The sequence below is a fragment of the Aethalodelphis obliquidens genome, unplaced genomic scaffold, assembly GCF_003676395.1.
Source record: "Aethalodelphis obliquidens isolate GAN/ISIS:26980383/991018 unplaced genomic scaffold, ASM367639v1 scaffold13, whole genome shotgun sequence".
Taxonomy (NCBI): Eukaryota; Metazoa; Chordata; class Mammalia; order Artiodactyla; family Delphinidae; genus Aethalodelphis; species Aethalodelphis obliquidens.
In genome coordinates this window covers 5,714,483-5,740,063 of record NW_020837957.1, presented here as the reverse complement: position 1 = coordinate 5,740,063, position 25,581 = coordinate 5,714,483, and the positions used below count along the sequence as shown (strand labels likewise).

The 25,581-nt window shown below is 41.1% G+C and overlaps 2 long non-coding RNA genes across 2 annotated transcripts in view; one reads left to right on the top strand and one right to left on the bottom strand.

Moving 5' to 3' along the window:
* Positions 1-18,765, bottom strand: part of LOC113624349 (uncharacterized) — a 187,087-nt gene extending 168,322 nt beyond the window's left edge. The window contains exons 1-2 of the long non-coding RNA XR_003434310.1: positions 18,366-18,765; positions 17,944-17,997 (exon numbers count right to left, since the gene is read on the bottom strand). This is a non-coding gene — a long non-coding RNA (uncharacterized LOC113624349). The remainder of the gene's footprint in view (positions 1-17,943; positions 17,998-18,365) is intronic.
* Positions 18,766-18,905: 140 nt separating this feature from the next.
* Positions 18,906-22,527, top strand: LOC113624350 (uncharacterized). The gene is made up of 3 exons (XR_003434311.1): positions 18,906-19,633; positions 22,144-22,208; positions 22,348-22,527. It is a non-coding gene; the product is annotated as an uncharacterized LOC113624350 (long non-coding RNA).
* The last annotated feature ends 3,054 nt before the right edge of the window (positions 22,528-25,581 follow it).

Genomic DNA, 25,581 nt, shown 5'->3' with positions numbered 1-25,581 from the left:
TGATACCGAAACCAGATAAAGATACTACAAAAAAAGAAAATTACAGACCAATATCACTGATGAATATAATGCAAAAATCCTCAACAAAATACCAGCAACAGAATCCAACAACACATTAAAAGAATCATACACCATGATCAAGTGGGAGTTATCCCAGGGATGCAAGGATTCTTCAATATACACAAATCAATCAATGTGATACACCATATTAACAAACTGAAGAATAAAACCATATAATCATCTCAATAGATGCAGAAAAAGCTTTTGACAAAATTCAACACCCATTTATGATAAAAACTCCCCAGAAAGTGGGCATACAGGGAACCTACCTCAACATAATAAAGGCCATATACAACAAACCCACAGCAAACATCATTCTCAATGGTGAAAAACTGAAAGCATTTCCTCTAAGATCAGGAACAAGATAAGGATGTCCACTCTCACCACTATTATTCAACATAGTTTTGGAAGTTCTAGCCACGGCAACCAGAGAAGGAAAAGAAATAAAAGGAATACAAACTGGAAAAGAAGAAGTAAAACTGTCACTGTTTGAAGATGATATGATACTATACATAGAGAATCCTAAAGATGCCACCAGAAAACTACTAGAGCTAATCAATGAAGGTAAAGTTGCAGGGTACAAAATTAATGCACAGAAATCTCTTGCATTCCTATACACTAATGATGAAAAATCTGAAAGAGAAATTAGGGAAACACTCTCATTTGCCATTGCAATATAAAGAATAAAATACCTAGGTATAAACCTACCTAGGGAGACAGAAGACCTATATGCAGAAAACTATAAGACACTGATGAAAGAAATTAAAGATGATACCAACAGGTGGAGAGATATACCATGTTCTTGGATTGGAAGAATCAGTATTGTGAAAATGACTATACTACCCAAAGCAATCTGCACATTCAATGCAATCCCTATCAAATTACCAATGGTGTTTTTTACAGAGCTAGAGCAAAAAATCTTAAAATTTGTATGGAGACACAAAGGGCCCCGAATAGCGAAAGCAGTCTTGAGGGAAAAAAACACAGCTGGAGGAATCAGACTCCCTGACTTCAGGCTATACTACAAAACTACAGTAATCAAGACAGTATGGTACTGACACTAAAACAGAAATATAGATCAATGGAACAGGATAGAAAGCCCAGGGATAAACCCATGCACCTATGGTCAACTAATCTATGACAAAGGAGGCAAGGATATACATTGGAGAAAAGACAGTCTTTTCAATAAGTGGTGCTGGCAAAAGTGGACAGCTACATGTAAAAGAATGAGATTAGAACACTCTGTAGCACGATACACAAAAATAAACTCAAAATGGATTAGAGACCTAAATGTAAGACTGGACACTATAAAACTCTTAGAGGCAAACATAGGAAGAACACTCTGACATAAATCACAGCAAGATCTTCTTTGATCCACCTCCTAGAGTAATGGAAATAAAAACAAAAATAAACAAATAGGACCTAATGAAACTGAAAAGCTTTTGCAAAGCAAAGGAAACTACAAACAGGACGAAAAAACAACCCTCAGAATGGGAGAAAATATTTGCAAATGAATCAAGGGACAAAGGATTAATCTCCAAAATATATAAACAGCTCATGCCACTCAATATTCAAAAAACAAACAACCCAATCCAAAAATGGGCAGAAGACCTAAATAGACATTTCTCCAAAGAAGATATACAGATGGCCAAGAAGCACATGAAAAGCTTCTGAACATCACTAATTATTAGAGAAATGCAAATCAAAACTACAATGTAGTATCACCTCACACCAGTTAGAATGGGCATCATCAGAAAATCTACAAACAACAAATGATGGAGAGGGTGTAGAGAAAAGAGAACCCTCTTGCACTGTTGGTGGGAAAGTAAATTGATACAGCCACTATGGATAACAGTATGGAGATTCCTTAAAAAACTAAATATAGAATTACCATATGACCCAGCAATCCCACTACTGGGCATATAACTAGAGCAAATCATAATTCAAAAAGACACATGTACCCCAATGTTCATTGCAGCACTATTTACAATAGCCAGGTCATGGAAGCAACCTAAATGCCCATTGACAGACGAATGAATAAAGAAGATGTGATGCATATATATAATGGAATATTACCCATAAAAAGGAACGAAATTGGTTCATTTGCAGAGATGTGGATGGATCTAGAGACTGTCATACAGAGTAAAGTAAGTCAGAAAGAGAAAAACAAATATCATATATTAATGCATATATGTGAAACCTAGAAAAATGGTACAGATGAACCAGTTTGCAGGGCAGAAATAGAGACACAGATGTAGAGAACAAATGTATGGACACCAAGTGGGGAAAGTGGTAGGTTGGGGGGGGTGGGAGTGGGATGAATTGGGAGATTGAGTTTGACATATATATACTAATATGTATAAAATAGATAACTAATAAGAACCTACTGTATAAAAAAATAAATTAAATAAAATTCAAAATAAAATAGCAGCAATATAACACTCCCTAAATGGGATTTTAACTAATGTATAATAATTAGTCTTATCATAACAGCATCTCTTTACCACATTCAGAAGAGAACCCTGCCTGTCTGCCATAAGTGGTGTTATTAGAGGGAAGAGAGTGTTTTTCCTGCCCATTCATGCTCCAGATGCCATTTAGCCGCATTTTGTGGGGACAATGGTCCTCGCCTTTCATAGAGTACAGATAGAAATGCAGAACTACAGCATTCAGAGATTCTGCTGTCTGCCACAGAATTCTAGTCAGCCCCATTTCTCTGAAAATGCATAATATTTCTGAGCAGAATGAAAACTTTCTTTCAAAAGAAAACTGCTTTCTGAGTCTACTGTAGCCCAGAAAGAGAGGTCAGATACGGAGAGCTGCCACAGCAGACCTGGCCTTTAGATAAAATGCCTTTTTCATTTGTTGAATGCAAAGAGAATTTTTGCATGAACCAAAACTTACTTAGTTGCACAAAAATCTAATTGGAGAGCTCATGTTGCCCTTGAACACAATAGCAGGAAAGCATCTGCTTAGACTCAGACCCTCTGCAACTTGCTGAAGCAGAAAAACCATGGGCTTTTGCACCATATAGACCTGTGTTCAAATTTTAACCTGCTGTGTAGGAGCATAGCCTCAAAGCCAATGCTATCCAATAGAACTTTCTTCCATCACAGAAATTTTCTCTGTGCTGCCAAATAGAATAGCCACTAGCTACATCTAGGTATTGAGCACTCGAAATGTGGCTAGTGAAACTGGGAAACTGAATTTTTACATATTCTTAAAATTTTAATTCATTTAAATTCAAATAGTCACATGGTTAGTGGCTACTCTATTGGACAGCACATCTTTAATATAAGAACACTTTTTGCATCTTGCACCTCCTACCATTATGACAGAGTTACACCTCCCAGCACTAAGTTGGCCTCTTTGGGTTTTGAAGGCAGCACACACTGCACTCAGGAACATTGCTTTGTCTCATTTATCAGGTGAACTATAAGACTGCCAATTTCACATAGAACCCAGAGCAAGAGAGGGGTTTGCAGCAAGTTGAGGCTGGGAACCCGCCTGCCCACTCAGCTACAAACTAAAAGTAACAGTGGCAGATGAGCATGCTGAGTGGAGGACCAAGCAAGTTTCAATAGGAGAGTTGTTACATCGTCTCCTAGAGCTTGAGAGTAAGGCCATGGCTTTTACAGCAGAGAACAACTTTCTGTTTGAAAATCAACAGCTAGCATTCTATTGGACCCTAGGAGGGACTGAGTACTGCTATCAAGCACTATGTGACCAGAGGTGCCCATTATATCCTGGATATTGTTTAATTCACTGTGTCATAAATTCAAGCAGGTGCAACACAATCCATTATTCTACATAACGGATTGTGTTGCAATCCATTAATGTACAGAAACGGTACATTAGAGTTTGGGCTTAAGTGATTCGAGAAGGCACAAGTACATTGCATTAACAGCTCAGACTTCCACATCATCTGTCCCTATTGTATCAATACCTCTTCTAAAACCCAAACCTATAGCTCATGGGGAATACCCTACAACCAACTGTCAGAAGAGGAATGAACTTGGGCTTAGTTCACAGATGGGTTGGCATGATATGTTGGTGCTAACTGAAAATGGACAACTGCCATTATAATTCCACTCAGGGGTATTTCTAGTGAACAATGGTGAAGAGAAATCCTCCCAGCGGGCAGATCTGCTAGCAGTACACTTGGCCATCCAGTGCTAATGGAGGGAGATGTAGCTTGAGGTACTTAGGCTCCTGGTTAATGGTTGCATGACTTGGCTAGTTGTTGAGAGGCCTAGAACAAATAACACTGGAAGGTTTAAAACAAGTAGTTCTGGGGAAGAGGTATGTAAGCAAATCTATAAAAGTAGGTACAAAGTGTGCAGATCCTTGTGTCTCACAATAATGCTCATCAGGAAGTATTCCCTGCAGAGGAAGCTTTCAATAGTTAAGGGAACAGAATGACTCAGTAGACGTTATTTTTCTCCTTTCCTTAGCAACCTAAAGCCTCATGAACTGGGCCAATCAACAGAGTGGCCATATGAAGAAATAAAGACACTAAATGGGTCCAACAGCATGTACTTCCTCTAATCAAGACTGATACAGCTACTGCCATGGTGAATATCCATCCAGTTTCCTAGGAGAAGAGACCAACTATGAGCCATCACTATGGCACCATCCTTTGAGGCAACCTCAATTTTAGCAGGAGGTCAATTACAGTGGGCCACTTCTACTATGAAAACGGCAGTGATCTTTGTCTCACTGGAATAGAAATCTACTAACAATGTTAGTTTTCCTTTCCTTGCACTTCCTTCAGCACCACCATTCAACCAGCTCACAGAATGCCTGATCTATCAGCATCATGTTCCATACAACATTTCCTTGGAGCAAGATCCCTATTTATGCCAAAGGAAGAGCTACAATGGATGTACAACCACAGGTACCACTGGTCTTCAATATACACCCCTCACCAAGAGCATCTGTCTAGAAGAACACTGGAAAGCCGTGTTGAAGGTTAAGCTAAGGATTGATTGCTGTCCTCTAGGATGCAGGGTAAGTACTGATAAATGGTAGATACACAGTGATGCTTTATCCTAAATAGCAAAAATAAATGCGTCTGGGAAGCACAGGGTCAAAATAGAACTGGGTTCTTTCACCATAATTTCTAAAACTCACAGAATTTGCACTTTCTGATCTTAGGTTCTACGAGATTAGAGATTGTGTTTCCTGGGGATCAGATAGGTAGAGTGGAATGGGGGCATGCATCTATCAAATGACACAGAAAAATTCCTACTTAACTTGAAGGTATGACCTACCTGTTCATTTTGAGCTCCTTATACCAAGAAACATCAGGCAAAAAAAGGTATTAATGTCTTGTCAGGGGTAATTGATCCCTGTTATCATAAGAAGAAATCCAGAATTGCTGCTATACAATAGGGATAAAAAGGGATGTGTCAGCAACCCAGGAATTCACTGAGATATCTCTTGGCGGTTTTATACCTGGCAAGTGATCAATTGTAGCAACCACAGCCTGACAAAAGGCAAGGCCACTATGGATATGTACCCTCAGAAATGAGGTCACTCCAGCAGGAAAGCAACTGAAGGGGAGGAAATTCTAGAATAGCTGGTGAAGAAGGGAGATTATATTTATTATACCCTTGGAATCAGTTGAAGCTGACAGCATGTTGTTTCCACCAAGAGAAAAGAAAGAAAAAGAAAAGAGAGAGGGGTCTCTTATTTCAGAATGGTAGCCAGATATAATGAGAGCACATGAGTTGAGGTGACTGGTGCAAGGGGGTGAATTGTATCATATACCACTTATGGTTGCTTCAGATTCTCTTGATCTCAGCTGTTTCTGTCATTGCCACACTTGTTCCAGAATCAACAGTCACTGTATTGACACAGTCTGGCTGGACACTAACTCATTTCATGTGGCCACAACCTAACAGCATTTGCCACATGTCTATTCAAAGCACATCTTGCCTCTTGTTTCAGATGATGCTGAGGGATAAGATGACATGGGACCACGTATGCTTAGCTCAGAAGAATCAAAGAATTAATATCCTAGGGAGCAAGCATTTGACTAATGAGAAATGGGAGCTAATGGATAAATTCTCCTTCCTTCTTTTCTTGGAAGGACTGACTTGAGAAGTAATTGTTTTCATAGTCTCTTAGAAGAAGGTCCCATGAATCAGGTAACACTGTCACTTGATACCACATATGGCCAGCTTGATAATGTACCTTTTTATTGGCTCTTCCCCCACTTTCCCTACCATGCTCTCCTTGTTCCTCAGATCTGCTGTCCAGGATTAGGAGAACCCAGGTCAAGAGACAGTGGAATTACTGAGATTTTCTTGAAAAAAATAAAATCCCAGGTTTATAAAAACTGCGGGCTATGTTTAAACATCTTATGAAGAATAGAGTTAATAGGCACTTCAGGAGGTCAGCCTAACTCTTGCTTCCTGGCTGGCTGTCAATTTCAACTCATCCATCCTTTAGAACTGACCCAAGTCCTTCAGACAGCAGCACCAGAAGACACAGAGAGATACCCAGAAGAGGAGAGGGCCATAAAGAAAAGGGAATTAATATTAACTAAGCACTGTACCACATATACTCCATATATTATCTCAGCCAATCAGCCAAGGTAGGTAACATTATTATCTCTATGTAAAATAGAGAGGAAGGAATGTAAGTTCAGACCAATACTACCCAATTACCAAGTGGCTGGGATCAAACTCAATTTTTTTCACTAATGTAATTTCTCCATATTAGATTCCTTTATTGAGAACCAGAGTTATATTTAGACATTAGCGTTTTGTGACCTCATTGGACCTAGAGAAAAGGAAGTTGGTATTTAGGGAGCAAAAAAACCCCAAACCCCACAAACCATCTTAGCAAAAGTAGAAGTTAAATAGAGTTATACGTAAAAGAGAAAAATAAAAGAGAACAGAGAAAGTCAGAATCTTGGACGGCATTTGTCCAGACCAAAGTTTTACAAATATGTGATGCAGAACACATATGTATCAAAAAATTTGGATGTTACTAATTTTTTTTTTCGGTACGTGGGCCTCTCACTGTTGTGGCCTCTCCCGTTGCGCAGCACAGGCTCCGGACGCGCAGGCTCAGTGGCCATGGCTCATGAGCCCAGCCACTCCGCGGCATGTGGGATCTTCCCGGACTGGGGCACGAACCCGTGTCCCCTGCATCGGCAGGCGGACTCTCAACCACTGCGCCACCAGAGAAGCCCGTGTTACTAATTTTTGATCAATGTTCCAATATGTTTTGGCTATCACTAAAGATACTCTATTTGACAATGCCTGTCAGATTAAACATTGCATTACAGTGGGTTGTGCAACATGGTATAGGGCAGAGCAAAACTTGCTATGAACCGGGAAGGACTGTATCACAGATTCAAGCAGGTGACAAAGAAAGAAGTGTTTAATGGAACACTTGAGAACATTGTCTTCTATGTGTATAAGGAAGAGTAGTCATGATAGTTGATATTTCTATCAAACATCAACAGTGGTGCTGTGAGATCAAAGGAATGCTGAAAAAAATACTAAAATCTGATGCAACATTATTTTTTGTAGTTCAGACTGATCAGTAATGACTGCTGACTTGTTTACTGTTGTCAGATGAGTCTTTTAATCTTTCAAATTGAGCTGCTAAAAATACCTTGAATGTGAAAAGTGTGAGAACTGTTGTTCTAAGAAACCTATTTACCTGACCAGACTTGCCACCCCACCTAAGCTGAGAAACAAATGGGAAATTGCTGGTTTAATTGCTGGCTAAAGCAATTTATTGTGTTAAAAAAGCACTTTTCCTTACTAGTACAACTGAAATGAAAATAGTGATAGTGATGTAGATATAGACTAGTGATATAGAGACCCACATTCATGGAGCTTTCTATCAGAATCAGCAGCATCTCTTTGAGCCAAGTGACCCATCTGGACCCAAATGACCCAGAAACCATGAAGGGGAGAACACCTCACTCACTGAGAATGTATTTAGGAAGTAGAAGAGCTAAAAGTCAAATTCCCTGAGCCTTGGGCAGTGATCACAACATGCATTAGAAAGGACCAGAAAGAGATGAAAAAGAAGAAAGCCAGGATTTTGCTTTGGCCTGCCTCTTCTCCCTCCATGTGTTGGCATATGAAGGAAGCCTGCAAAGTGGAGAGAATTTCTTCAGTAAATGGCAGACCCTGCATCTGCTGAAGAACGGAGGTGAAGGTAGCCCCCTCCAAAGTTCCAGAGTGGCTTTGAATGGTCAGCCAGAGACGGAGGAGGCCATTATTGGCCCTGCAGACCGGCTATTGCTCTTTCAGGAGAATCAGTGGCAGTTTTCTTTGCAAGATTGAAGGACAAGGAAACAAATTTCACTTGCTAAGATCCCTTCTTTCCCATTTTATCAAGATTTGATGGCAACCCAATATGCAACACTGGCTTCCACATTTGGCTCCTGATGCTGTCCCGAGAATAACAACCAACATTTGAAGGTGGGCCCATGGCGAAAAGGACAAGAATGTAAGGGCCATAAGGCCCTGGATGAAAAACCATAACTCCACCACTTCCTGTTTAAGAAGTGAACTCTCTGAGCTGCAGATTGATCCCAGTTAAATGGGAAAATGATACCTGCCTTATAAGAGTGTTATGAGAATGATTTTGTATATAGGGTCCAGCTCTTAGATGGTACTCAATAAATGTTAATTCCCTTGCCCTGACTGCAGTTAAATTCAATGTCTCCTTTAATCCTCAAAACTCTACAAGGAATGCAGTCAGGTACCACCCACATGTAAAAAAGAAACTGAATCTCATAATGTGCCTAAAAGTTGATGGCCGATAAATGACAGAATTAAGAGTTATTTCCACGTCTTTTAAAAATTCCTAACATCTCTGCTCCTTTGCTCTAAGTCACAGGGTTTGATTCATTTATTCATTCATTCAACATTTGTTCAAGTGCCTAACACCAATGCCAGACTTAGAAATCAAGGATTGAAAAAACCAACAAATCTCTTTCCTTATAGAACTTACATTCTAGTGAATGGAGACAGATAGCAATTAAATATGAAACATGTACAAAGGTGACAATGCTAGAAGAAAATACAATGAAGTAGAGCAGGGGTCCCCAGCCCCTGGGGAACCGGGTCACACAGCAGGAGGTGAGCAGCAGGCGAGCGAGCGAAGCTTCATCTGTATTTACAGCCGCTCCCCATCTCTGGCATTACCGCCTGAGCTCCTCCTCCTGTTAGATCAGTGGCGGCATTAGATTCTCATAGGAGCGCAAACCCTACTGTGAACTGCGCATGCGAGGGATCTAGGTTGTACGCTCCTTATGAGAATCTAATGCCTGATGATCTGAGGTAGAGCTGAGGCAGTGATGCTAGCTCTGGGGAGTGTCTGCAAATACAGATTATCATTAGCAGAGAGGTTTGACTGCACAGAGACCATAATAAACCAATTGCTTGCAGACTCATATCAAAACCCCATCAGTGAGCAGCAAGTGAAAACCAGCTCAGGGCTCCCACTGATTCTGCATTATGGTGAGCTGTATAATTATTTCATTATTATATTACAATGTAATAATAATAGAAATAAAGTGCACAATAAATGTAATGCGCTTGAATCATCCTGAAACCATCCCCGCCCTCGCCAGTCCATGGAAAAATTGTCTTCCATGAAGCCAGTCCCTTGTGCCAAAAAAGTTTGGGCACCACTGAAGTTGAGGACTGTAGGGCTGAGTGTGTGTGCACTAATTAAGGAAGCTGATTGGGAAGGTGGTCTGATAAGCTGACCCTGGAGTAGACCTGAAGGAGTGAGAAGTGAGCCATGTGGATATCTGAGGGAAGAGTGCTTCAGGCAGAGGGAATCACCAAGTACAAAGGTCCCAAGGTAGGAACATGCTGCTTTTGTCAGAGGAATATCAGAGATATTGTGGCTGGATGGAGTGAGGTGGGTGGGGGGATAGTGGTGGGATATGAAATGAAAGAAGCATGGGGGAGGTAGGTTTATTCAGGGCTTCCTAGGTGATGGTTAGCTCTTCGAATTTTACTCTAAGATGGGAAGCCAGTGAATGTGTTGAACAGAGAGGTAATATGATCTTAAGTTTTTACAGAGATCACTCTGCTGGGGGGCAAGGGGAAAGCACGAGACGATTCACTAATTCAGGAGAGAGATGAGGGTGGCTTGCTTAGGATGGTAGTGGTACAGATGATGAGGGGTGGTCAGGTTCTGTATATATTTTAAAATAGGTTCGAAAGAAGCTGTTTATGAATGAATTTGAGTGTGAGAGACAGAGGGAGAGATGTCAAAGATAGCATCAAGATTTTGTTGTTATTTTTTAAACACCATAGAAAATCACCAGTGATTGCTAAAGTTTCAGCTCTTATAAGTAACCCTGAATTAGTCATTTTACCCCTCTAGCTTTAGTTTCTTCATTAGCAAATGTCCTTTGATTGGTCCAGAGGCAGCATCCCTTCCCTCCAACACCCCTTCCCTCCAGCATCTTTTCATGCCAACAAATTTAATTTGAGGTGGTGTTTCCTCTTCTCATTTCAAAGAGTTTCTCTTCCTCTTCATGCATCATTCTATTTCCCTCAGGTTTTCTTCTTCCTCACTTCCCTTTTCCCATTCAATCTGCCTCTTCCTGAGTCATGGAGAACTGAGGATACATCGTCACAATTTGGAAGAGAAGCATTCCCCTTCCCGGGGATTATGCTGGCCATGCATTCTCAATCCATCAAAGGCTAAATTTTTAGCATCTACAGTGGATTAGGTATCCTGGGAAGATAGCTCATGTCCTCAGGAATCAGTTGCTTCTCCTTGCATTAATATCTTGATTCATGTAGATCCCTTCAGAAGAAAGTAAGGGAAACAGAGTACTGCAGAAATGAATCTTAAATCTGATAAGTCTGGGTCTAGCTAAAAGCTTCATTTTCCAGTTTTGTCACTTGCCTCCCTCAAACCTATTCCCAGCACTCCTAAAGTATAAACACTTGACTGATTTGAAAGCTAGATAAATAGAAATTCTACTGGACAACGAGAAATTCTTCATATCTCCTCAGCACTGAATGGCTTATAGAGCATTCTCATATCCTTTGGACAGCACTATGGGAAGGAAGGGAAGGACAGAAATTATTTCCCCATTTCACTGGTGAGAAAATTGAAATTCAAATAACTATTATTGCCCAAGGAAACAACTGCTAAATGCAGGATCTACACTAACATCACTAGAATGTGGGTCTTCTGATTTCTAAACATAATGCTATTTCATAATAATAGCTTCTATTTATTGAGCTCTGTATACCTAGTGTTCTGTGAACAGTTTTTATAAATTAGCTTATTCGATGTTTACAAACGCCTATGAAATGCATGTATTGACCTAATTTACAAATGAGGAAACTAATACTCAGAAAGCTTAAAAAAGTCAATTATACCTCAATAAAGCTGAAATTTTAAAAAATAATGAAGTTCCTATATTTACTTTTAAAAAAAAAAGGTTAAATAAATTGTCCATCTGACACTCATAAGAGATTTAGCCAAGATCAACCTTGCCCCCATGGGCGGTGTTGTTTATCATATAAAGAAACTTAGCGGTTACAAATGGATTTCAATATAGTTGGCTACTTCATTCCTACAACACTTGCCTCTCCTAGGTTTCTTTTTTTCCTACAGTCATCACTTACGATCTTCCTCCTACCTCAAGGTCATGGCTTTTTGGTTTCCTCACTAATTCATTTTCCTCTACAATCATATTTTTATTTATTTATTTATTTATTTTGCGGTACGCGGGCCTCTCACTGTTGTGGCCTCTCCCGTTGCGGAGCACAGGCTCCGGACGCGCAGGCTCAACGGCCATGGCTCACAGGCCCAGCCGCTCCACGGCATGCGGGATCCCCCCGGACTGGGGCGCGAACCCGTGTCCCCTGCATCGGCAGGCGGACTCTCAACCACTGCGCCACCAGGGAAACCCCTCTACAATCATCTTAATTTTGGATTCCCAAAGGCAAATCTTGGGCTCTTTCTTCTTCCTTTCTCTATATGATTTTATCCATCTCCTTAGATTCAAATACAAATGAACTTCCGGAGACTCTCAAACTTCTGTCTCCAGCTTAGCAGTCTCCTCTAAGCTCTAGACTTGCCTCCATATCCAGCTGACATTTTGGCATATCTCCTTGCCTGTCTTGTTGACATCCCACACTTAACATTTCCAAAATGGAACATGTGATTCCCTCTTTACCCAACTCCTAAGCTGATCATATTGAAGTCTTCCCTTTGAAAGGGAAGAAAATGACAGAACCACCCAAATAGTTGCTAAAGCCGGAAACCATGGTTCTTCCCTTTCCTCACTCTTCACAACCTATCAGCAAGTCCTACTGGCTCTGCTTTCCAAATATATCCTGAAACTCTACTCCCCTCTGTTTTAAGCCACCCTCCATTTTTACCTATGCCACCTCATAGGTGGCCCACTACACCCACTCTTGCCCCTCTCCCATCTGCCCTCTCTACAGTAACTTTTTTGGAAAATGTAAACCAGCTCATGTCATTCCCCTATTTCAAAGCCCTCAGTGACTTCCCATAGACTTAAGAAATCTTCAAACATCTAAAGGCTTATGTGATGTGGCTCCTGCCTTTCTCTCCCCGTCTTTCCTTCCTTATACACCAGTCATGCTGGCTTTCTAGTAGTTCTTAAAATTTTTCCAGCTCCGTCCCACCTCGGTACTCTTGCTGTTGCCTCTGTCTGAAAAGCTTCTCTCTTGACCCTTCACTTGGCTGGCTTTTTGGTCTCATCTTAAACATTGTCTCCTATGAGAAGCCTTCTCTAACTACTGCCATTAGTCTCCGTCACAGCACCATGCTTAACTTACTTCATCACACTTATCACAACCTGTAATTATTTATTTGTATATGTATTTGTCTAACTCTACTTGAGGGCAGAGTTTTGTCTGTCTTGTCATTGTCACAATACAGTGTCTGTACATAGGTGTTCCCAGTACACAAAGCTTGGGAGATACTTATGAAATGAATGAAAGAATGAATGGATGAAACTCACTTTTAGTTATGCAGACTCCCATTTTCATAAATATGATGTCTTGGTTATGTTTATCCTCTGTGTTCTGTGCTCTAAAAACTCAAGGAGGCATCCCAGTGATGAAGTAACATAGAAATGAGTTATGGTCAGGACCTAACTTCTATGAAATAAGAACAAAGAGGACAGGGCTTCCCTGGTGGCACAGTGCTTAAGAATCCGCCTGCCAGTGCAGGGGACATGGGTTCAAGCCCTTGTCTGGGAAGATCTCACATGCCGTGGAGCAACTAAACCCATGCGCCACAACTACTGAGCCTGTGAGCCACAACTACTGAACCTTGTATGCCTAGAGCCTGTGCTCTGCAACAAGAGAAGCCACCACAATGAGAAGGCTGCGCCCCGCAATGAGGAGTAGCCCCTGCTCGCCGCAACTAGAGAAAGCCTGTGCAGAAACCAAGACCCAACACAGTCAAAAATAAATAAATAAAATAAATAAGTTTATTTAAAAAAACTTATAAAAAATTATTAAAAAAAAAAAAAAGAACAAAGAGGACAAACTATATTGACCCAAAAGAATCCAGGCCGTTAAGCCAGGTGCCAGAATTTTTTGGCTTTTTCATTTCCTTAGGTACATAACAGACTTGAATTTCTGAGAAGTCACCCAAAGTATGACCATGTGTTACAAAACCCATTTCACTTAGCCCTTAAGTACATGTCATGCTCTATTTCAATATCAGCCAGAATTCTCATCAGCATTTACAGGGTTGGAGGCCATCTCTAACCCAGGCCTTAATCTTTGTCACTAAAAGTAGGCAAATATATAATCATAATAACTATTTGTCTTATTTTAAGAGCCTACTTATGGTAATGACAAGTACTCCCAGGTACTAGGTGCTCTGTGTTTTATTTCTACTTAATCTTTGCAACAAACCTATAAGGAAAATTTTTTGCCCAACTAATAGTTGAAGAATCTGAGGCTCAGAGAAGTGACATTACTTGCTCTTATGTCAGGCTTATAAGCTGGTAAGAGGTAACGCGGAGATTAAACTCAAGTTTTCTGATTCCAAAGTGAACATTATTTAAACTACATTGCCTTTTGAAAAAAAAATCACACCAGTATCTTTTTAATAAATTATTTAAATCACTAAGTATACCATATTTTCTGATTAACTAATGAAATGTGGTTCTCTTTAAGAGGCAATCTGTGTAAGCTCTCTGGCTCTCCATTATATCTCTAGGGTGAATCCTATCAGTGACTCTGTCACAGAGAATAATCTTAATTTGCCTTCTCTGAGTAAACAGTTGGCTCACAGATAATAGTGATTCCTCTACCTGAAGTCTCCTCAAAGAAGAAATGAATCCATTTCAGTAACGATCTGTGGAACCCTTGGATTTCATGAAGTTGCGGATGAGGTTCTTACAAAGAGAAGAAAATGGCGCCATTATTCCATTGTTTATTTTCTATTTTGGGGCTTTAACTTAAATTTTCATTTGAAGTTTGAAAACCACTGCCCTCGAGAAAGAGAAAAAAAAAAGAAGGAAGGAAGGATGGGAAGGAGGAAAGGGGGGAGGGAGGAAGGAAGGAAAAGGGAAGGGAAGAAAAGAAGAAAGGGAAGAGTCTTCTTTTTCTTGGAATGGCACTACAATTAAGGTATCCTGACACCCTATCTGACTGGAAGAGAGGGAGAGACGGAAGACCAAGGGTAGAGTCTTCTTACGAAGGAAGGTAAAAATAGGTGTGTTCCAGCCCCAGAAAGAAAAGTTAGATTGAATGAGAGTATAAACTCCTTCAGCTAGAACATCTAACACAGATGTGAGGAAATAAGAACAACCTGATTTAGCTAGAGAGAGTCAAAGAATAAATTCTATGACATAAACAGTCCCCCACTTCTGTAAAGAATTCCTAAAAAACAACAGGCACTAAAGTTATCTGGGTAAAAGTTCAGCACGAAGTCACGCAAACAATGTGAGAGGTGTTCTACCCCCAGGAAGTTAAATGTATTATAAAACTCCTAATTACACTTTAGATGATCTACCACCAGCATGTCTTACATATTCTTAGATTTAGTTTTTCTTCTGTAATTAAACACACAGTTGTCCACCTCAAATCCAATGGATGACTACTTGAGACTCAGTATATCTAATGATTTTTCATATTCCATTTTGTTACAAGAAGCATCATTTTCAGAATGGAAGTTCTCCTCTGCTATACCGATTAATGTTGATGTGATCCAGAAAGGGGGGAGTAGGAAGCCTACTGCTCTTCTCTAACCACACGTTCTCTCCAGGTAAATACCTGTAGTCCCATGGCTTTAAATAATATCCATGTGCCACTGCCTCTTAAAGCTTCATCGCCAACTCTGATCTTTCACCAAAACACCCTTACTGATATGTCTAACATCTCCAATAAGATGTACAGGAGGTATAGGAACTTCCCTGGCTGTCCAGTGGTTAAGACTTCGCCTTCCAATGCAGGGGGTGCAGGTTCGATCCCTGGTCTGGGAGCTAAGATCCCACATGCCTTGCGGCCAAAAAACCAAAACATGAAACAGAAGCAATATTGTAACAAATTCAATAAAGACTTTAAAAATGGTCCACATCAAAAAAAAAATCTTAAAAAAAAGAGGTATAGGAGGTATAGATATCCTAAACTTGAAATACCCAAAACAATATTCCCATTCCCCAAAATGTAATCATCCCCCAATTTTTCATCTCAGCAAAGGTCTATACCACTCATTGCTAAAAATAAACAACCAAACAACTCTTGGAGTCATCCTTGCCTCCTTTCTCTTCTTCACGTTCCACATCCAATGTTGGCTTTACCTCCAAATTTTATAGTATTCATCCACTTTTCTCAATCTCTTCAGCTACCAAGCCAACATTATTTCTTCCTCTAGATGAAATACAACAGCTTCCTAACTGGTCTCCCTGCTGTTACTCTCACCCACCTTCATACAAACTTGCTCTCTAGACAGCAGTCAAAGTCAGTTTTCAAAATGTGAATTAAATGTTACTCTCCTGCGTACAACTTTTCCAAAGGTTTCCAATTATACTGAGAATAAAATCCAAACTGCTTACTATAATCTAGGACAGAGCTTTCCAAACCAAGCCATTACTAGGTTGTGAAACCAATGTACTGGGTAAGGATCAGCATTTTAAAATAAAACAAAATATCAAAGTTTATTGAAAGAACTCTTTCAGGAGCATGTGTGTGATAGTGGACTGTAATATAAAATGTATTTCTTACTGTGGGTCACATTAAAAGAGTTTGAAAGCCATTGGCCTACGAGATCTTAAAGATCTGTTAGCTCACATCTCCTGCGTAACATACCACCCCATCCCCTGCTCATCCAAACACCTCAGCCCTTCTAGCAGCCTTATTGCGTCTTCAGAGAAGGCAAGCTTCTCCCCACCTCTGTCCCTGGCACTTGCCTGAATGCTCTACTTCCAATTATTCTTAGGGATGAATCCTTCTTACCATTCAAACCTCAGCTCAAATCTCACCTGCTTAGAAAGCCTTTCCCCCTCTAACTAATGTAAAGCAGTCCCTACCACTTCTCTATCACACCACCCTGGTTTATTTCCTTATGTGGCTAACCATGCTTTTGAATATTTATTTGTTTGTACACTGTCTTTCTCGGCATAATGCAGGGCCCTTAACTCTCCTGTTCACCACAGTTCCCCACACACTTATAACAGCCTCTCAATAAGTATTAGTTGACAGAATGTTGAATATTTCAGTTTTATGTGTGTTTTTATAAAATAGGGACACTTTATGATGAAATCCTTAAATAATTGTAATAACACTGCTAGGAAAACAATGATGCTGCTGCTGAAACTGAACAGTGACTGGTATGCAGGACCCATGGGAGAGCCTGAACGTTCGTTTGTCAGCTGATGGAGGAAAACCCAACTGTAGCGTATAAAAGGTAATTTCCGGGCACGCAAGGAAAATTCAGATTGGTTGACACTGAGCATAGAAAAGTTAGAGACTTTGTCATAGTTTTTGTCTAGTGCCCTGTGGTTTCTGGCAACAAAAACCCTTAAAACCAAAATGTTCATCTTGAATTCCCTTCAATAGTGGAACCAGGAGCAAAAATCTGCCTCCAATGCCTTCAGTCCTGAATGAAAGAAGAGGGACCCAGGAAGGCAAGAAAAGAGTGGCAACTGCCAGGAAAGACAAGATGGGGGCAGGGTCAGAGTGGGAAGTGCCCTCGGGGAGCCAGGCCCACAAGTAGACTCCAGAGTCGGAGGGAAAGAGGCCCTGGTTCCCTTCACAGCCCCATCTAGCAAACTCCCCCAAGAGGGGATTAGGATTATCGCCTCTGTCTGTCTTTAATTCTTTCCAGGTGCCTGTCATAAAGGGGCTTGTGTGCTAAGCTGAGGAGTTTGAACTTTCTGGGAACCTTTGAGGAGTCTAAGCAAGGGGATGGCCCATTGCGGTGTCTCAGAGAGATTCCCCCTGGCTGCAGGGGGGAGAGGGCTGCTGTCTGCATGCTTGGAAGCAGGAAGCTCTGCAGCAGATGCACCTGATGAGAAGCAGTGAGCGTCTAAACGAAGACGAGGTGTGTGGGACCCAGAGGCTGTGCAGAGGGAATCTGACTCCACCTGCCTACTAGTTAGCGCCCCCACTCCGTGGCCCCAAGCCGGTTAGGAACTCCAAAGCCTTTTTTTCTTCCTTGTAAAATGAAACCGGAGACTGGCATCTCCTTCAGAGATTACTTTGAGGATTGCCTAAGATCATGCGTATAAACTCTTAAGTGCCTGACACATAGTAAGTGCTCAATAAATGTCAGCTGTTACTTTTTTTAGGCAGGCACTAGCATTGTCTTTTAGCACGGTGGGAGACGCTGAAGCGGACAGAGACAGACAGACCCCACATCCAGCAAATCATAACTCACGTTGGACGGTCACAACGCCTTGAACACACGTTCTTGCCAGAGACGAACCTGGAGCTACAAGGGAAAAATAAACAGCATTTTATTCGTAGAAGCAGTGGACTTAGACTGAAAACAGCAATGCAGGAGAATGAAAACCGAGTTAAAGCTCGACCTCATTGGGGTGAGCGTGGGACTGAGGCGGGAGAGGTACCGCTCAGGCCTGGCCCGCTTAGAATCCGGGCTCCTTTCCCTTCGCCTCCGGCTCCTCCTTTCGGAGACAAGGCTCCCGCCTTAAGCGAGCGGGATAGGCGGCAGCTATCCAGGCCCACAAAAGGTCGGGGGTTGAGGGCCCCTCGGCACAGGTTTTGTCTGCAAACCCAGTTTCCGAGGTGCCTAAAAGTGTACAAATAGTGAAGCCAGGCCCAGGCGAGCCAATTCATTACCTCGTCTCCGCGCTGCATGCTGATTATCTGCTCTCCATATCACCTCTCCTCAGGGGGCTCAAAGGAATCAGCAAATCCCCCGCATCAGAGCTACGAATCCCCAGCACAGCCCATTCACACACAGCGGGGCGGCTGGGGATTAATTGGAGGGGGGATGTTGTGAATTCCAGAGAGTTCTTTCTCTTTGCCTCACAGCCGGTGGCCGGGGATATTGCTACATGAAAGCTTCCCTGTCAGTAGCAATCATCATTGCCCCGGCTGCTACATTCCAGAGAATGAATTGGCCTCATTTGGTAACTCAACTGGAGAGGGGGCTGGGGAGGGGGTCATTCCTCAGGGGTCCCCATTTGTGGTCCCCACTTCTCGCTCCATAAGTGGTTTGCAAAGCCAAACAGAAACCCCCAGGGCCCAGCTTTCTTTTCCTGTTTCCTTACTTTAGTGATGCTTGGTACGGAGTGAAGCCAGGAAGGGTGGGAAAGGGCGGGACCTGGGTTAGGGCCCGGGCAGGAAATTAGTTGGGGCAAAGCCGCTGCGGAGGAGAGAAGCAGGCCAATAGACCCCCAGGGTTTCTCTGATTGCTTTGATGCGAGGCCGACTTCCCCCTCCCATCCCCCCGGGCTTCTCGGCAGGAGGCCTGCGGGCTCTCCCCCAACCTCGCGCCGAATGGCGCCCGGGCCTGGAAGCCAAAGGAGCCCAAACCCCGCCGCGCCCAGAGGCAGGGCTGCTCCAGCAAGGCAGGTAACATGAAATGTAAGCCTCAGACGTTTTCTTCGAGGAAGCAGTTTCTGGGAGCCCCGAGAAAGGAGAAGGATGTCATCTCTGAGGTCGGCCGACTGAAACCTTTCGCTAATTCTTTACCTTTTTAAATGCAAGATTGCCCGACTGCCTTCCCCTCCCCCGCACCTTCTGAGCATTTCTCTCCGATCCTCCTAAACCCTCCCGCTGCCTTTTTGCAGAATTCCCTGAAACTCCCACCAAGTCGACAGTTCAGAGAATGTACCCTGGGGAATCCACGAGTCTGGGCCTCTGCATGCCGCCGTAAGAGGTGCCTGAACTGAGGGTCCTCAGGGGCTGAATCCCCCGCCGGGCTCTGCTCAGCCACTCTGGGGCTGTGTGGTGTGGGGCAACTCGCTGGGCTCCCTCTGTCTCGCTTAGTGCATCCATAAGACATATGATAATAACTGCTCTGCCTCCCTAATGACTGTGTAGGGATTAACGGAAGAAGAGATTAAAACGCGTTTTGTGATTTGCAAAGCGCTCAGCATAAGGTATGATTATTATTCAGTTCTCTCATTGGGCTCAGTATTGGGTGTACTCGTGATCTTTATAAAAACCTCATTCTGCATTTATCTACCTCTGTCAGGAGAGTCCTGGTGACGTATGCCCAGGGAGGGACAGAGATAAAAAGATAGGCCAATATACACAAAGGAAAAACAAAACAAAAAGCAGGAGTGTTAGTATAATTTTCAAAAATAAAAACAGAGTGATATCCCTGCAGCATTTCAAAGTACGGACGCCCCGGAAGGTGACTCTCGCCCTGTGGGCATTATTCTAGGCCAATAGTCTATCTGCTGGGGATTCTTTGGCGTGGCAGCAGGCAAGCATTGGCCTGCAAAGCAGAAGACTGTGTAGTATTGAGCAAGTCATTTCCTCTCTCCAGGCCTCAGTTTCCCCTTCTCTAAAATATGTGAATAGGACTGGATTTCCTTAAAATCTTTTCCAATCTGTCTGTTTTATGATTCTTTGTATGCCTTGATAAGGATTTAGCAACAGTTGGGGCTCCAGTGTCATTTCATACTTGCTAGAACATCACAGAGTTTTACTAATCTTCATCCTGGGATGAAGGACTAAGTGAGCAAACAATCCAAAATCATGCCAGCCACTTAGGGACCCTTAAGTCTACTTAATCATAATGAGAATTTTTCAACATTTGGAAATTAATATGGGAAGAAGCATGACATCATGCCTTAGAACATTCCAGTGCAACTGGCACAGGATCTTATTACAATTGGCACAGTTTCCCCACCCCAAATGCTTTACTACTAAAAGTGCCTGCTTCACTTAGTAACTCCACTCTAAAAACTGACACCTGAAAACCACAACGTTGGTGTTGCAAGAATCCTAAAGACCACAAGTTCAGCATTCCATTTCACCTTTCTGTCTGCTAAATCTGAACTCTCATCTTGAGTTCCCCAACCAGGGTCTTTATCTCCCAGCTGCACTCATCTGCCTTAGAGAGATGCATTTCTTTTCTTCCCAGCTTCTGTCAGCTGGCTTGTCTGTCCTCAGTGGGAGACTTCAGGTTCAACGCTCTGTCTGGGGAGTTCATATACAGCCTTGACTATTATTCTGATAGATCGTTTTAATTCTCCCCACTTTGATCATGTCAGTTTCCACAACAAACAAGCCTCACCAGAAGCATTCCTGGGCTCACAAAGGCAAACATGCTTGGCTTTGCCTCACACACCAGAGGCCAGAATTCTTTGGTTTTGGCTTCAAGGCTATTTTAACCCTTGGTTACATAAGTTTCCCAGTTAACGCGTTTAACCTTCACTTCCTGCAACCAAAGGCGTGTTAGCCTCCTTCAGAGAAATGCAATGATTTCCAGCCTTTAATTAAGTAAGGATCCAAGTGGCAGATGCAGTTCACACACACTGGAGCCAAGCCCTGGCTACGAAGATTCTTTTGCTCCAAATGCTCTGCAGTTCACTAAGAGTAACTTCAGCTAATAAAAATAACTCTGTCTATTGAGTGCCAGGAGCCATTTCAAACCACTTAAAATATTATCTCATTTAAGATAGGCAAAATGTTAATGTGAAATGGGGATTATGTTGACTTCATAAGTGAAGAAACCGAGGAGATAGAAGCTAAGAAGTCTGTCTAAGATTATACAGCTAGCCCAGGATGGCGCAGGGGTTTTAACCTAGATTTGTCTGACTTCAGGGGAGGCTCTAACACTGAAATGTTAAATGTTAGACATCAGCACTCATTCATGCTGTAGCAGAAAGAGCTCTTGATTGAGAGTTAGGAGGCCAGAGTTAAAGTCTCTGACTGTGGCCATCTCAAGCAAGTCAATTTTCTCCGTGCTTTGATTTCCCTAACTGTAAATTGAGGACAGAATTAAATCAGTTTTTTCCCAAACCTCCATCATGCACTTTATTACTTATACCATTCATACTATTATTTAATAACTTTTTTCTTTAAATCCAAATGTTTTAAAATTAAACGTTATTAAATTAAAAACCGAAATGTCGTGCTCTAAGTAGATGGTAGTAATAAAAATAAGATGATAAAAAATATACCGTTAAATTCTAGCTGGATACTGTTGCTGGCCTAAGGCTCTAAGACTCCTTAGGCTAACCTTATGTTAAATTGGAAAATATGCAAGCTGGTTAAAGACACTGCAAGTTAGTTAAGTTATATAGAGGACATACTAACAGTCAAGCTAAGACTTGGCCTCAATGTAACCACGTGGAAAGAGAAACCAACAAGAGACAACTTTCTCACTCCCTTTACTCAATGTTACTTAATGTTTGGCTGTGTATTACCTAAAATATTTTTTGCGTACAACCAGTGGTCCCCATCTCATATTTGACCAGATGATGTTGTGGGTTTCTCTTTTAGCATTTCTAGCTCTAAAATACTTCGATGCTAATGAGGAAAGTTATATTAATTACTGGTAAATTTGAAACTTAGTTCCTTAGCACCTAGTGAGTATTTCTTGATAGGGAGGGAATTTGACAGTAAAAAAATCACTGTTATCAATTTCTTTGAACAGCAAAATACAATAAAGAAAGACTCTTCTCTGGGAAGTCTGGGAAGGACTTCCAACCCTTTAGCCAGGTAATAATTTTTCATATTTACCATGGTGTGTACAGTAGGTTTTCAAAGTGTGGTTGAAGGCCCTGGGGATAACCAATACCCATTCGGGTCAAAACTATTTTCATAATAATACTAAGATGTTCATGCTTTTTTTACTCAGTTTTCCAGAGGCTACATGAAGTGAGATACTGCAACAGATGGAAAGCAGAAGTAGATATGAGAATCCAGCTGTCTTCCATTGACACAGACATTAAGGAGATTTGCAAAATGTTAAACAATGTCACTCTTCTCACTAATTTTTTTTTAACATGGGTAAATCTATTTTTCCATAAAAATTAAGTTATTTATGTTAACATACAATGAATTCGTTATTTTAAAATAAATATTTTTAAAATATCTCAATTTACCTTCTTATATGGTAAATATGGTTGATATAATCCACATTAAAAAATCTTGATCCACCAGAGGGCAGACAGCAGAAGCAAGAAGAACTACAATCCTGCAGCCTGTAGAACAAAAACCACATTCACAGAAAGATAGACAAAATGAAAAAGCAGAGGACTATGTACCAGATGAAGGAACAAGATAAAACCCCAGAAAAACAACTTAATGAAGTGGAGATAGGCAACCTTTCAGAAAAAGAATTCAGAATAATGATAGTGAGGATGATCCAAGACCTCAGAAAAAGAACGGAGGCAACGATCGAGAAGATGCAAGAAATGTTTAACAAAGACCCAGAAGAATTAAAGAACAAACAACAAGAAGAATTAAAGAACAAGCAAACAGAGATGAACAATATAATAACTGAAATAAAAAATACACTAGAAGGAACCAGTAATCAGAGAAGATAAAGAAATAAAAGGAATACAAATTGGAAAAGAAGAAGTAAAACTGTCACTGTTTGCAGATGACATGATACTATACATAGAGAATCCTAAAGATGCCACCAGAAAACTATTAGAGCTAATCAATGAATTAGGTAAAGTTGCAGGATACAAAATTAATGCACAGAAATCTCTTGCATTCCAATACACTAATGATGAAAAATCTGAAAGAGAGATTAGGGAAACACTCTCATTTGCCATTGCAACAAAAAGAATAAAATACCTAGGAATAAACCTACCTAGGGAGACAATAGACCTGTATGCAGAAAACTATAAGACACTGATGAAAGAAATTAAAGATGATACCAACAGATGGTTGAGATATACCATGTTCTTGGATTGGAAGAATCAATATTGTGAAAATGACTATACTACCCAAAGCAATCTGCACATTCAATGCAATCCCTATCAAATTACCAATGGTGTTTTTTACAGAGCTAAAGCAAAAAATCTTAAAATTTGTATGGAGACACAAAAGATCCTGAATAGCCAAAGCCGTCTTGAGGGAAAAAAATGGAGCTGGAGAAATCAGACTCCCTGACTTCAGAGGATAGTACAAAGCTACAGTAATCAAGACAATATGGTACTGGCACAAAAACAGAAATATAGGTCAATGGAACAGGGTAGAAAGCCCAGAGATAAACCCACGCACCTATGGTCAACTAATCTATGACAAAGGAGGCAAGGATATACAATGGAGAAAAGACAGTCTCTTCAATAAGTGGTGCTGGGAAAACTGGAAAGCTACATGTAAAAGAATGAGATGAGAACACTCCCTAACACCATACATAAGAATAAACTCAAAATGGATTAGAGACCTAAATGTAAAACCGGGCACTATAAAACTCTTAGAGGAAAACATAGGAAGAACACTCTTTGACATAAATCACAGCAAGATCTTTTTTGGTCCACCTCCTAGAGTAATGGAAATAAAAACAAAAATAGGGCTTCCCTTGTGGCGCAGTGGTTGAGGGTCCGCCTGCCGACGCAGGGGACACAGGTTCGTGCCCCGGTCAGGGAAGATCCCACATGCCACAGAGCGGCTAGGCCCGTGAGCCATGGCTGCTGAGCCTGCGCGTCCGGAGCCTGTGTTCTACAATGGGAGAGGCCACAACAGTGAGAGGCCCGTGTACCACAAAAAAAAAAAAAAAAAAAAAGAAACAAAAAACACAAATGGGACCTAATGAAACTTAAAAGCTTTTGCACAGCAAAGGAAACTATAAACAAGACGAAAAGGCAACCCTCAGAATGGGAGAAAATATTTGCAAATGAATCATCAGACAAAGGATTAATCTCCAAAATATATAAACAGCTCATACCACTCAGTATTAAGAAAACAAACAACCCAATCAAAAAATGGGCAGAAGACCTAAATAGACATTTCTCCAAAGAAGACATACAGATGGCCAAGAAGCACATGAAAAGCTGCTCAACATCACTAATTATTAGAGAAATGCAAATCAAAACTACAGTGAGGTATCACCTCACACCAGTTAGAATGGGCATCATCAGAAAATCGACACACAACAAATGCTGGAGAGGGTGTGGAGAAAAGGAACCCTCTTGCACTGTTGGTGGGAATGTAAATTGATACAGCCACTATGGAAAACAGTATGGAGGTTCCTTAAAGAACTAAAACTAGAATTACCATGTGACCCAGCAATTCCTCTACTGGGCATATACCCAGAGAAAACCATAATTCAGAAAGACACATGCACCCCAGTGTTCATTGCAGCACTATTTACAATAGCCAGGTCATGGAAACAACCTAAATTCCCATCGACAGACGAATGGATAAAGAAGATGTGGTACATATGTACAATGGAATATTACTCTGCCATAAAAAGGAACGAAATTGGTTCATTTGTAGAGACGTGGATGCATCTAGAGACTGTCATACAGAGTGAAGTTAGTCAGAAAGAGAAAAACAAATATCGTATATTAATGCATATATATGGAACCTAGAAAATTGTATAGATGAACCGGTTTGCAGAGCAGAAATTGAGACACAGAAGTAGAGAAAAAACGTATGGACACTAAGGGGCGAAGCCATGGGGGTGGGGGTGGGGGTGTGATGAATTGGGAGGTTGGAATTGACATGTATACACTGATGTGTATGAATTGGATGACTAATAAGAAAAATAAATAAATAAAAAATAAACATTAAAAAAATCTCTTTTGCTCCTCAATAATTCTTAAGAGTATAAAGATGTTCTTCAGCCTAAATGTTTGAGAATGTCTAAGGCCATTACAAACAGCAGGTCTAGAGTACATCAGCTGGATTATGAAGTGAGTGAAGTCAAAAGTAGTTCATCACAGAACCACCTATAAGGGGGAGGAGGAGGAGAAAAGTACAGTTAGCAATAATGGATTATTATGGTTAGTAATAATGAAGTTAGATTTTCTGAAGTGATCATCAACTCAGTGACATCATTTGTGATTGTGACAAAGGAAAATTAAGAAGAAATGTAACCAGAAAATGTTTACATTTTATATATTAAAAAACAGAA